Source organism: Bos javanicus, chromosome 5, assembly GCF_032452875.1.
Source record: "Bos javanicus breed banteng chromosome 5, ARS-OSU_banteng_1.0, whole genome shotgun sequence".
Lineage (NCBI taxonomy): Eukaryota > Metazoa > Chordata > Mammalia > Artiodactyla > Bovidae > Bos > Bos javanicus.
The window spans coordinates 34,173,561-34,187,353 of NC_083872.1; the positions used below are offsets into that span (position 1 = coordinate 34,173,561).

The 13,793-nt window shown below is 41.7% G+C and overlaps 1 long non-coding RNA gene across 1 annotated transcript in view; it reads left to right on the plus strand.

Annotated features, from left to right (window-relative positions):
* The first annotated feature begins 8,908 nt into the window (after window positions 1–8,908).
* LOC133247490 (uncharacterized) overlaps window positions 8,909–13,793 on the plus strand; it is a 43,171-nt gene continuing 38,286 nt past the window's right edge. Inside the window, exon 1 of the long non-coding RNA XR_009736408.1 lies at window positions 8,909–9,636. This is a non-coding gene — a long non-coding RNA (uncharacterized LOC133247490). The remainder of the gene's footprint in view (window positions 9,637–13,793) is intronic.

Here is a 13,793-nt window from a genome sequence, read left to right on the forward strand (position 1 = left end):
ACAGAACTCCCTACCCAGCTGTGAGGACCGTGGTGAGCTGACAGCCTCCAGCTGGGAGCTCCTTCAGCTTCTAGCCAAGGTCACACTCTTCTCAGGAGGTCCCCAGACAATAACTGAGCAAGGCAGGAGTACAGGGCCTGATCATTTCCACACAGTTAATATTCCTCTCACAGCCATCTCTGCTGTAGAACTCTCCATGGAGATGGCAGGGACTCTGTCAGGTCCGCATGAGATTTGAGGCCTCCCTGCCCAGGTTTGTGGCCCATTCTTTTCTTCTCACAGTGGCTGCTCCTCAATAAACCTTTTGCAATCCTCACTATGCCTCAGAGTCTGCTTTCTGGAGATCCTAACCCCCAGTAGTTTGAAAATATTAAGAGAAATCGAGAAGCAGGTAGGACCAAAACCCTGTGTGTGCCTTCAGGGGAGTGGGAAGTGATAGGTGATGGAAGGGGTGTTTAAGTCCCCAGGGGAATTGTGATGGCTAAGGAGCTTTGGGTTCCACTGCTTGAAGTGATACCTGCTCTTGGAAAGCTGGAGAGATCGGGGACCAGTAAAAGGAGAGATTTGGGCAGACCAATCAAGTGTAGGTCAGGGAGAAGGGCACCAGGAAGAGACCATCATCCATCCATTGTCCCTCCATCGTCCCTCCTCTGAGGAAAACTTTGCAGGAATGCAGTGGAGGAAAGTGCGTATCTTGCATTCACTAAAGCTCAACTTGAATCCTTGATCCCTCTTTGATGGCCTGTGTGACACTAGACAGGTCACTTCATCTGGAATCTCCTTGGACCTTTCTTCTTCACCAGAGATGATGCTTGATTCTCCCAGTGCTTATGTAGAATCAAATGAAATAGTCCACAGGGAAGTGTTTAATTGGCTGAATGAGATTACCTTGCCACGTCTCAGAGGCTAGGAGGCAGCCACGGAGCACCACCTCCTCCCCCAGACATGCTGTGTGAAGCTCTTTCACCCTGGTGGGCTCAGGTCCCCACTCCCAGCATCATCACCCCCAGACTGAGTACCTACGATGATGATATAGTTAGAACATCCCTACCTTCTCAAATGTGTATCTGTTAATCATTTTATTATCTTCCTGGTGTATAGTTTAATTTAGCAATCCTGGCACAAAAATACACACTCAGTATCTGTTGGGTTGAACTGATTTGATCCTTTATTTAGTCTATTGGTCTCTAAGGGTTTGTGATAGCTTTTATTATACAAACTGATTTTTTTACACTACTGTAACATCCTGTCCTTTATGTCATGGTGAATGATTTAGTCTCTGTTGTTAAATAACATGCTGTTATTTCTTTCATTAGGAGATAATGACTTGAATTCAATGTCAATTTATCAAGGCTGCATGAAAATAAATATTCAGGGACATTTGCTTATCTTTAGTGAATTTTACCCTAAAAAAATTTACTGAATTCCCTAAGGTATTTTTTATGGTGTGCAGTCTTAAAAATAAGTGTCTTCTAGACATAAGGGAGCAGGTAGGTGTTGCCTTTTGTTTTGTCTTTGTTTTGTCTTGCTTTTTTTTCTGTTCAGGGTCCTTTTCTTCAATTTCTTCTAATAATAACACCCTTACTTTGTGGGAGAAGCATGCCCCCTACCTCCACTTAGCTTTGGTGGAACTGCCAACCACAGTCACAGTGGCCCTGGCCGCAGGGTGAGCTCATCATGGTACTCATCCCCCTGGCCTGGGTGACTGACCCAGGCCTGTAGATCCAATCCAAGCTGAAATGATTTGTGGATGGATATACTAGGATAGCGGGGGGTCAAGATTGGGCAGGGCTAAATTTAGAGCGTTTTAAGGTCAAAGTCCTCCTTTTCCTCACCACATCGAGGTCTGTGTGATGCAGGAGAAATGACCTCAAACTCCTATAGAGTAAGGCTGGGGGAGGAAGAAGGGAGAAGAGAGGCAGAGAGAGGGACAAGGAGAGGGAGAGAGGAAGATGGGGAGAAGAAGGCGGAGGGAAGGGAGAGGAGGAGGGGAAGGAGGAAGGGAGAAGGGAGGAGGAGGAGCGGAAGAGGTGAAGTGGGGCAGGACGGGAAGAAACAAAGATGGATCAGGGAAGGAGAGAATGAGGAGAAAAAATGAAGACGTCTAGGGAGAAAGAGAAGCAGAGCGAGGGCTATAGAGATCAAAGAAGAGAAAGGGCAGGCAATACAGAGGAAAGGAGGGGAAAAGAGAAGGAACTGGAGAGCAGAGAGGAAAGAGGAATGATGGGAAAAAGGTGGAGATTGCTGAGGACTGTTGTACAAAGACGCAACACACAAAGTGAACTGTTTCAGCATTATCATGTCAGTTTACTTGCTAAACCCCAAAGAATTTCTAGACAGTACAATATTTTGTGATTGAGAAGATAACAGATTTTTCCAGATGAAAGGGTACAAATCAGTATAGATTAATTTTAAGATCATGACCTTGTAAATTTTTGAAACACTATGTAAAAAAGAACAATGTTACTATTTTTCCACCTTCCTTATAATTAAGATTCCTCATCAAAAATTACATCTTTGTGTTCCCTCCAATGACTTGGATACAGTAGATACTCAATGAATGTCTGTTAAATGAGCACGGGCTAGATAGACAGAAAAACACATCACAACTTGGAGGCTCTCAAATGGCATAGCCAAGACCACAGCTAAGACCTCGTAAAAAAAGCAAGAAGGATTTGTCTGTGGGTTTCTCAGTGTCTTCTTTAAGGACATTTTCATCTCTTTTTGGAACCCACCCTGCCCCCCACTGCTTTTCTCACTCACCGCCTAATAAAACCTGCTTTCAAAGGACAATCAAACACTTCTGCTATCAAGTTGTAAAGGGCCAGAAGAACTTAATGGTCTGTCTTCGGGGGGCCTTTCTAAGGGCATTTTAAAAAGAGACAAAGAAAACAAAGCTTTAAAAATCACACACACAAAATGAACGTTTAATTCTGGAATTTCTGGCCAGTGCAGAAAGCATTTAGAGATGATGACACAGGAAGGCAGGGGCCTTCTGGGGTCCCTGTGGTTGTACAAATGGTCATCTATGTGTTAGTTCTGGGTGACAGTGCTGCAGAGTCAGGTTTCAGACAGAATTCCTGAAATCCTGACCACTGGGCCCCAGAAAGAAACCCATCTGTTTGAGCCTGATTGCATTTGTTTACATTTTGCATTTTTCTTGCAGGAAAATACATAGTTATTTTGGCCACGTTGTGCCCACTAAAATCACAGAATGTGTTCCAATACCTTTAATGTCCACCATGAAAAGAACAAATTTATTACTTTTCCACAGTTCCCCAGAGAGTTTTCTCAGAACCTAAAAACAAAATTTTCTTATTAATAGGCTAACACACAGAGAGAGAAAGAAGCCAAAAAGGGGGCAATGAAAAATGCTCATCAATGATTAATTTTGACCTTACTATAGAATTCTTTTAGTCTGTTTCTGTCTTGATTTACTGATAAGGAAAAGGACAGCTTTATCCAGGAATTTCCAAGTATCTTTTTGCATTTTTGCCTTGCTCAGTAACTCTGCTGGATTGTTAGAGGCTACAGCACTGCACTGATAAAGCCATGTCCAAGTACAGTGAGAAAAAGTACCATGACTGATGATCAATGTCTGCCATGGGTGCAAGAAAGAAAATGGTGGATTACATGCCATCAGTTGTTCTTGCCACTTGGCCTTCATTCACATTTCTCCTGGTAACTGAACCCAGATACCCACCTGGGAAACAACACATCTTTCCAAACCAGCCCATATACTCTGGGCTCAGAGCAGAGCATAAAACCAGGACCAGGTCTTTTGCTCCACTAAACTAATAGTAGACCAGACTCATAAGACCAAGCTAATCAGTGTTTCCTGTTCTCTGAATCATAATGACAGGGTTACAGTGGTCAAATAACCCTATCAAAGCCAATAACACTTCAGTAGGAGATGCTACAGTAAGGACTCTCACTTTTTCTGCAGAATTTCAGCTTGGAAGGATTTCGTAGTTCCTAGCGTATATCTTGCAACCCTGAAAGAAGATTTCTCCTGAAAATGAATTCAGCCCAGAGGAAGTGGAATCAAAATTTACAAGAGTAACTCTCCATGGCTGCACCACTGAGTCCTATTTAAAGTCATACCCGAAATCACATATTTGCCTTGCCTAAGCTACTTTGGGTCAGATATTCTATTACTTGTAATCAGATGAATCCTAACCGATATGGCCATTAATGCTATTTCCTGCCCTGGCTACAACCTTTGCATCGTGCTTAGCTGATTCAGTCATGTCCGACTCTTTGTTATCCCACAGACTGTATAGCCTACCAAGCTTCTCTGTCCATGGGATTTTCCAGGCAAGAATACTCAAGTGAGTTGCCATGCCCTCCTCCAGGGGATCTTCCTGACCCAAGGATCAAACCTATGTCTCTTATATGTCCTGCATTGACAGGAAGGTTCTTTACCCCTAGTGCCACCTGAGAAGCCCGGCTATAACCTTTAACCAGTATGTTTTAAAATTAGTTTACCTAAGGAAGTCACCAAAAAAAAATAACAAAAAAAATGAGGGTGAATATTTGTTGATAGAATGTTAAGGGGGGCTTTTCACAGTTTGGGGGCCCTAAAAGGTCAAAAAATTTCTAAGCACTCTATACCTGAAAAATATAGGCTTCACAAAAAAGTATCTGGACCATCCTTACTCCATCCACCGTCCTGGACATCCTCACTCCACACTGAGAAATCAGAAGTGATTGGACAGCACAAGAAGGAATCCCTAGAATATGAAGCTGTTCTGCGGAAGAACCTCGATACAATTAATGAATGTTTCCTGAGCACTTGCTGGGCTCCAGGTCAAGGATCTGAGTCTATAAGGGATGAAGATAAAATATAATCTCATCAGGGAACTTACCTTGGCCACCTGATCAGCATTCCAACCGTGCTGATTCCAGCCCTTGTGCGAGAAGTTAGTTTGTCCAGATTATCAATCAATGTTCCATGCGTATGGGTAGAGAACACACATTAGAGGTATTTTTTCATTCTTAGTAATTCACTTGAGCATGCACAGTGCTCTGTGAAGAAAGAGAAATTTCTTCTTTGCCTTTGCATCACCAGAAATTTACCTTGCAGATGGAGGGTTTCCTGACAAGTTTAGGTTTGCCTCAGTCTCATCAGGGATTGTTCTCAAAGATACTGATGTCAGAAGCTCCCAACACTCTTTCCCCATAAAGACTATGAAGACCAAGAGAAGCAACAGCTCCCTCTAACACTGCTCTCAGTGCACTTCTGTATACTCTTCTAATTCCCTAAACTACATCTCTATCTCACATCCTCTTCCTGATCATCAAGTTGTGAAGACTACTGAAAACCTCTACTTGCTATCACATGATCATTTAAAGCATACCATGCCAGAACTCACCACACAGAACTCACTATCCTCCCTGTCTTGCCCCTCCCCGTTTCAGAGACCGACTCTGTTGTTCACTGGGTTGTTCATACCAGGAGCCTGAATCTGTCCTTGTCCCACTCTTTATTCCTCACTACCCATTTCTCATCAAACAATACACTATTTTTTAAAGTTTTTATTGAAGTATAATTCATTTATAATATTGTGTTAGTTTCAGGTGTACAGCAAAGGGATTCAGTTACATATATATGTGTATTCTTTTTATTCTTTTCCATTATAGTTTATTACAAGATTTTGAATATAGTTCCCTGTGCTGTAGAGTAAATCCTTGTTGTTTACCTGTTTCACATATGGTAGTGTGTTATCTGTTAAACCCACGTCCCAATTTATCCCTATCCCCTCTTTCCCCTCTGGCAACCATAAGTTTGTTTTCTATGTTTGTGGGTCTGTTTCCATTTTGTAAATTAGCTCATTTATATCATTATTTTAGATTCCACATATAAGCTGTATCATATAATATTTTTTTCTCAGTCTAGCTTACTTCACTTAATATGATAATCTTTAGTTCCATCCAAATTGCTGAAAATGGCATTATTATTTTCTTTTTATGGTTGAGTAATGCCTGCAGTGCAGGAGACCTGGGTTCCTGCATTGGGAGGATCCCCTGGAGAAGGAAATGGCAACCCCCTCCAGTATTCTTGCCTGGAAAATCTCATGGACAGAGGAGCCTGGTAGGCTAACGTCCACGGGTTCGCGAAGAGTCAGACATGACAGAAGCGACTAACACTAATATTCCACTGTGTGTGTCTCTCACACACATGCATCTTCTTCACCTTTTCATCTGTTGATAAACTGGCTGCTTCCATGTCTTAGCTCTTGTGAACAGTGCTGCTATGAACATTGGGATGCGTGTATTTTTTCAAATTAGAGTTTTCATCTTTTCTGGATATATGTACAGGAGTGGGATTGCTGGGTCAGGTGGTAGCTGTATTTCTAGTTTTTTAAGGAAACTCCATGCTGTTTTCTGTAGCAGTTGTACCAATTTACATTCCCACCAACAGTATAAGAGGGTTCTCTTTTCCCCACACCCTCTCCAGCATTTGTTATTTGTATAGACTTTTTGATGATGGTCATTCTGACCAGAGTGAGGTGATACCTCATTGTAGTTTTGATTTGCATTTCTCTAATGATTAGCAATGTTGTACATCTTTTGATGTTAGCCATCTGTATGTCTTCTCTCATTTTTTGATTGGGTTGTTTGTTTTTTTGTTATTGAGTTGTCTGAGTTGTTTATACAACACATCCTATTGAGCTCTTGTTTATATCTGCTTTTCTCCATTGCCACTAGCACCACTTTGGTTCAGCCCCCTGCTCTGTCTCTTCAGTTCAGTTCAGGGGCTTAGTCACGTCCAACTCTTTGTGACCCCATGGAGCTCTCTCTCTTGCATTCCTGTTATTCGCCTAACTCATTTCCCCACTTCTAGTCTTATCTTCTCTGATTCAGCCTCAGAGTAATTTTTATAATTAAAAAGTATTACCATGTAGCCCCCATTTAAAACACTTCAATCAGTTCTCATTGTCCTCCATATAAAGTCCCTAGCATAACTCACCATTCATTATTTGACCTCTGCTTATCTCTCACTTCAAGGATCGCCCACCTTATTCTCCATAATCCCTACGGTTCTAATTGCAGCTCTTCAAACAAAAATGCCTTCTATTGTCTCTGGGATTTTGAACGTTTCTGGATGATATGTTCTTTTATTGCTTTCTATCTGTTCTCTCTCCCAGCTTCAAGTTCTTCAGTTTCTTACCTTTTTTCTGCTTGTGAAAAGTGAAAGTGGTAGTCTCTCAGTCGTGTCTGACTCTTTGTGATTCCATGGACTGTTGTCCACCAGGCTCCTGTGTCCATGGAATTCTCTAGGCAAGAATACTGGAGTGGGTAGCCATTCCCTTCTCTAGGGGATCTTCCTGACCCAGGGACCTCATTCAAGTCTCCTGCATTACAGGCGGATTCTTTACTGTCTGAACCACTTCTTTCTGAAAGACTTTCCCGGCATCCAGACTGTGCTGATATCCCTGAAATGTACTCCTATAAGGTGCACAACTAATCCTACAACTCAAACCCACTGAACTAAACTGCCTCTTAGACTGTAAACTCTTTGGGAGCCAGAACTATGACCAGTATATTATTGAGTTCCTGATGATTAATACAGAGACAACACAAACAGGACGTCAAAAAAGATGGATCAAATCAAAGAATGAATTACCAAGGACTCTTGAGTACCCATAGGTGAAGCAAAGAAAATACACATATCTGGATTTTGATGTCACATAGCATTTTGGTTTGTATGTTTACTCACTAAATATGTGTTCTATGTTGTTTCCCATTTATCACACGTCTATTCCAATGACCTTGTGAAGCGTCTGACAGGAGAGTGAAAATAACGTTTCTCAAAACTAATGACCTGATGTTGCAATAATTTCTCCCCACAACTATGCTAACCATAGCTATGGAATGTGTAAGAAACCGCCTGATTTTTTACTATATGTGTATGTATACATACAGTGTGTATACATATATACATATATCTGCATCCAAGTAGAACTTGAAAGCTGTAATTTCTGAGTTCAATGCCTTCCACGGCAGCTGCCCAGCCACAGTCAGTCACATGAGTTGTCCCTCCCAGGGCCCTGCCCATGGTGGTGGCAGGCCCCTAGAAGCCGGGTCTGAGCTGTGTGGTCCTGCCCCTGTAACCTCAGCTCATTGATCCAAGGTGGGCACAGACCCACACTGGCCTAATAAGACTTTTTCTCCCAAGAACTGGGAATCTGGTGTTAACCTGGTGTCTGGAGAACTGAGTCATTTGACATGATCTCTTTAAAGTTCCATGGTGCCTCCCCTTCCCAAGGCCTCCCTGGACAACTCTTGCTTACACCCTCTGAGAGTTCTCAGAATTGTTTCAATAAACCTCTTTTGCTGCCTTATATAGGATTGTCATTCCCATCTTTCTAAATTCCATATATATTTGTTAATACACTGTATTGGTGTTTCTCTTTCTGACTTACTTCACTCTGTATAATCCAGTTTCATCCACCTCATTGGAACTGACTCAAATGTGTTCTTTTTTATAGCTGGGTAATATTCCATTGTGTATACACACCACAATTTCCTTATCCATTCGTCTGCTGATGGACATCTAGCTGTTGTAAAGCTTGCTGCAATGAACATGGGGGTACATGTGCCTCTTTCAATTCTGCTAAAACCAACCTTTTTGATCAGGCACAGATCTCTAATTAGTTGAAAACAAGGTGACCAACAATCAATGTTTAAACATAACTTTCAATATATGCTATTTATTGACACAAAGACAAGAACAGAAACTCAAATTCCAGAAGTTTTAGTGAGTATTTGACTTTAAAAACAAACAGCCGCCCCAGAATCTTCCCTCTGTTTTTGTTTTTAATAAATATACAAATTAAGAAGAGATTAAGTTTTAATAAATGTTCTGCCACAGGAACAGAAGAAAGTATCTTTGTCACCAGCAACCAGCACCTGTCCAGTTTTTCCAAGCCCACTTGTTGGCAGTTCTCATGATCTCTATAGCAAATGAACTTCCAGCAATACTCCCTAAGAGTAGCAGTAGACTATACAAGTAGCCAAAATTGTCTTTAAAGGCTTTGTGAATGAGTGGATATCTTTCTGGGTTAACACTCAGAGTCCCAGAGAAAGAGAATTTACCACAGACATCCGAAAGATGCAGCTGCTCTTTCCGCTAAGACAGATCATGAATGCCCAAAGCTTTTGAAACCTTTATTATTCGGTTAAATTTAGGGAAATTGATACTACCAAAGAGTCCCAGCAAATCTAACTGAATGTACTTCAGAGAACAGTGATACTGGCTGAAAACCATGGTTTACATTCCATCTTCAAAGTGAGATAATGCAAGAATGCCAAAAATTCAACAGAGCCTTCTCAAGTAACAATCTTGTCCTTAAGAGAGCACTGGGATTCTGAGCTGTGGAATTTTCCACTCATTTATTCTTTCATTTTCCATCTTCCTTTGCCTTCAAGTGTCAATTGGCTCCTCTCAGTCACAGCTGTACAAATCACAGGACCCCTTTTTTTTTAATTGGCAGAAGACATATACATTATTCATCTATTCATTTCCATCTAATGGAAATCCAAAAAAGACAATTGTATTTTCCAACAAAACATTTAAAGCTGCTTTTTCCCCCATGAGAAACGGGACAGAAGACTCCATCCATGGTCTATGTAAGTAAAAAACTTTTTGCCTATTAAAGCATGTATGAATTTGATTTTATTAAAATGTGAGACTGCTTTTTTCCTGTTATGCTTCACAGTACTTGTACATAACTATGTAGCAAATTCAATGTTTTTCTTAGCTTGTGAAACCTTGTACCATAATAATACCAAGAACACGCTGTGCTTTTCCCAGCAAATATTGACTTAAGAGGGCACTTTGTTTACACTTATGCTACATCCTTGATAGAAAGCATGTACATATTGCGTTGTGGGATGTGTTTTTCTCTAACTGTAAACACAATGAAGCAGAAAAGTCAAGTAGTGACTCTGCATCAAGTGATCACCTTGGCCTCTGGGTTATTGATTGAACTGGAACGCAGGTTAAGGTCATGGTGGCTCTCATTTCGCAGGCTCCTCTGTAGCGAAAGGAAATGACCTGTGTCTAACTCAACATCCACACAACTTCCTATTTGACAAGACAATTTCCATATGAAATGAAGGGGAAAAGTGACGTTTGCATCGGTAGTGAGGTATATGTATCTGCCTTGAGAGTCGGCCACAATGATAGGTTCATGATATAAGGATAAACCTTCCTCTCCTTCAGGAGATAGTTTATTACCCTGCTCTGTAAAAGCCTTGTGGGACACACAGAGCAGGAGAAAGAAATGTCCACCTGCCTCCCCATCTTCAACCCAGCTCTCCATGACAGAAGAATGAAATCCTTGAGTAGTCACCATCAACCACTAATGAAAATGCTGAGCAAAAAAAAAAAAAAAAAGATGTGAGCTCCAAGCTCTCTGTCAGAAGATAAAAGTTCCATTATAAAAGACAGTCATGGCTTTACAAGCCAAACAGAACTTTCTCAACGTCTCACAGCCATCTCATTAACCAATGCTCTCTCATCATGAGTGATCATGGGTGTTTAGAGTCAGAAGCAAAATATGGGGAGCTCTGTCTGCAGGCAAGTAGAGACACAGCATTATAGAGGAAGAGCTAGGTGTGTGAGGAAAATGATGAAGTGGGCATATTTTAGCGCTTAATTCATAAGGAAGAAAATGCAGCGCAGGCAGGAACTTAACCCCTGTCTGGTTGGCATTTCAAATGGATACGTAAACAATTATTTCCACTTCTTTCAATATCAATCCCATCTATATGATTTGAACTTCTCTTTTGCCCCCCTACTTGGCTTTATTTCAAGGACTGGTAAAGGTACCTCATAAAGGCCTTTCACATATAAAAAGGTACAAATTTCAACATCTTTAATTGTTTTTGAAAGCTCATTGATTCTAAGTAGAGGAAATCATCATTTGAGATGATTCATTTCCGAGTTACACCAAGTGTACCATTGAACTCACAGCTGGGCATCTCAAATGAAAGACGGAATTTCTGGGACCTAACACTTCAGGGGCAGCAAGGAGAGTGGCCCTTCAGTAGTTAATGCTGAAAAAGACTTTAAATTCAAACAATACAGGACACCCAGCACATGCTCCCGCAGCATCATATCAGCGGCAAGCCTTATCTGTTCTGCAGAAGTCTGTACACAAGCCTGGGTGTTTACCTGGAGACGTCACCTTCCTGTTGCCCCATCACAGGTTGCCCTTTTGTTGGTTTAACCTAGTTTTCTCTGTATACACTTGTCAAGGCAAAGGAAAGAACTGTTGGATTGGGGACTTTATATTCTTTTGTGGGAGGATTTTGTATTACCACTGAGTAATGAGTTTGCTCAAACGAATATTTTAAGAAGTAAAGGGCAGAGGGAGGAGAGAAGGAGTGGTTATTTTATATCCCATTTTATATTTTATATCCCATTTTTCCTATGTTAAAATGTCTGGAAATTTCGTAAGCTTAATGCTTATATATAAATACAAACGATAACGATGTAACTTTTGCTTATCCCTGGAAATAGGGATATTTTTGTTTGTGTGTGTGTGCATGCTCAGTCCTGTTCAACTCTTTGTCACCCCTCAGCATACATAGCCCACCAGGCTTCTCTGTCAATGGGATTCCCCAGGCAAGAATACTGCAGTGGTTTGCCATGATGTAGGATAAGGTGGAGCAGACTAGGGGTGTGATGGGACAGCCTAGGTTCATGGAGCATATGATGGTGATCTCCAGTGGCCTTGACCTGCAATGTCTTGAAGTGGGTCTTGGGTTCCCCACCAGAAATTGGGCTGGGTTGTGGCAATGAAAACACCAGATCCTCGCAACTAGACCAGTGGTCAGTGACATAGGCCCTGATCCTTTGGCTTTGCAGAAAAGAATTTCCACAAAGATGGAAAGCAATGGAGCAAGTAAAGCATTTATTAAGAAGGGAAAAGTAGAGTACGTGTGGACAGTCACACAGGAGGACTCAGATGGGGAGAGAGTCACTGACTCGCACCCTCATGGCAGTTGGAATTACTCTGATGGGATATTTCTTCCAGGTTTCCTTTGACCAATCATTTTGATTTGCCTGGTTCACAGTCCATATCTGGTATATCTCAGCATCCTCCCAGGTGTGCACACGCATCTCTTAGTCAAGGTAGATCCTACCAAAAAGGCATCTGGGTAGAACATCCCTTGACAAAACTCTGCTCTGGCCTCCAAGGAGCCTTTTCTGGGTATGTGTGGCCAGGGAGGTCTCTTGACTTGGAGAATAAGAAGTATGTGGTCTGGGCAGGGCCTAGCTTCTCCCCTCAATTGCCCTGCTACTCTTGTCTTGGAGTTTCAGTCCATAGAGAATGAATGTCCGATTGCTTTACCCTGGGTGGGGCCTTCTGCCTCTTGCCTCAGAGGCAGGTGAAGGTGATGTAAGTGAATGTCCCTCAGTTGTATCCAACTCTTTGCAACCCCATGGAATTCTCCAGGCCAGAGTACTGGAATGGGTAGCCTTTCCCTTCTCCAGAGGCTCTTCCCACCCCAGGAATCAAACCCAGGTCTCCCACATTATGGACGGATTCTTTGCCAGCTGAGCCACAAGGGAAGCCCTCAGTAGTGGGGCGGGGACAATAGTACTAGAATGAACTGCTAGTTCAACCCAGTGGTTTTGGAGCTGAGAACCTGAGCTTCAGTAAGGGGAGAATCTTAGACCATAGATGAAGGATTGAACAGTTGGAGTTAACGATATGAAAATACTGAAAAGGAAAGTGTTAGACGTTCAGTTGTGTCCAGCTCTTTGCGATCCCATGGACTGTAGCCCACCAGGCTCCTCTGTCCATGGGATTTCCCATGCAAGAATACTGGAGTGGGCTGCCATTTCCTTCTCCAAGGGATCTTCCCAACACTTTTAATAAGAAAAACAAAAATGCAAATTTTACTTACCTGCCATTTACTAGCTGTGTTACCTGAAGTAGGTTACCTACCCTCTCTGTGGCTCATCTATAAAACTGAAATATAATGGTCATAGCTTTGCTGGGAAAATAAAATCAGTCGATAACTTAAAAGTCATCTAAAAAAAGTATCTGATAAACATCAACTGTTTTTATTATTGTTGCCACTGCTAGTGTGGATTCAACTAGGCCTTTCTCAAGTAAGTGAGTTTTTGTTGATTGATGAGCTGAAAAACTCAGTCCACTATGAATTGGCATGTCACAGCAGTGTGGGTGTCAACATTTTAGGATACACTGAGGCAGAGCCTAGCTTCAGCGTGGAGCTAAAGGAAGTGGGGGATATCTGGGAGTCTCCTCTCCGTGACTAATGATCACTCATACTTAAGAGCACTTAGGTATCATCTTTCTTATAGCATAACAAAAACTCCTAAAATGGAATTGAAAACTCAAACCTTTCCTGAGTCCCAATTTTGATTTTTGGAAACCTTGACCAAGCCTCTTCTATATCTGGTATTAATAACAATCTTCACCTGAATTGTTACAGAGATTAAATGTGTTAGAAAGCACTTTATGACCTACAGATTCTACAGAGAACTGTACATTCTTAAAAGCATGGTGTATTACAATTACAACATGTTTCTCTTATTTTGAAATCACAGGGGAAAATTCATTCTTGCTTTCTTCCAAGGATTTAGCTTTGACCATGAAAGTAGGATATATGTCCAGAGTATTCACGGAAAGTGTATTTGAAGAGAAACACTGAGCTGGGAAGGTTGGAGGATGGGTTCCAGCCCAGCTTTCCCATGGGCACAGCATACAGCTTCCAGGCAAGTCATTTAGACTTCCTGGCTCCCAGTT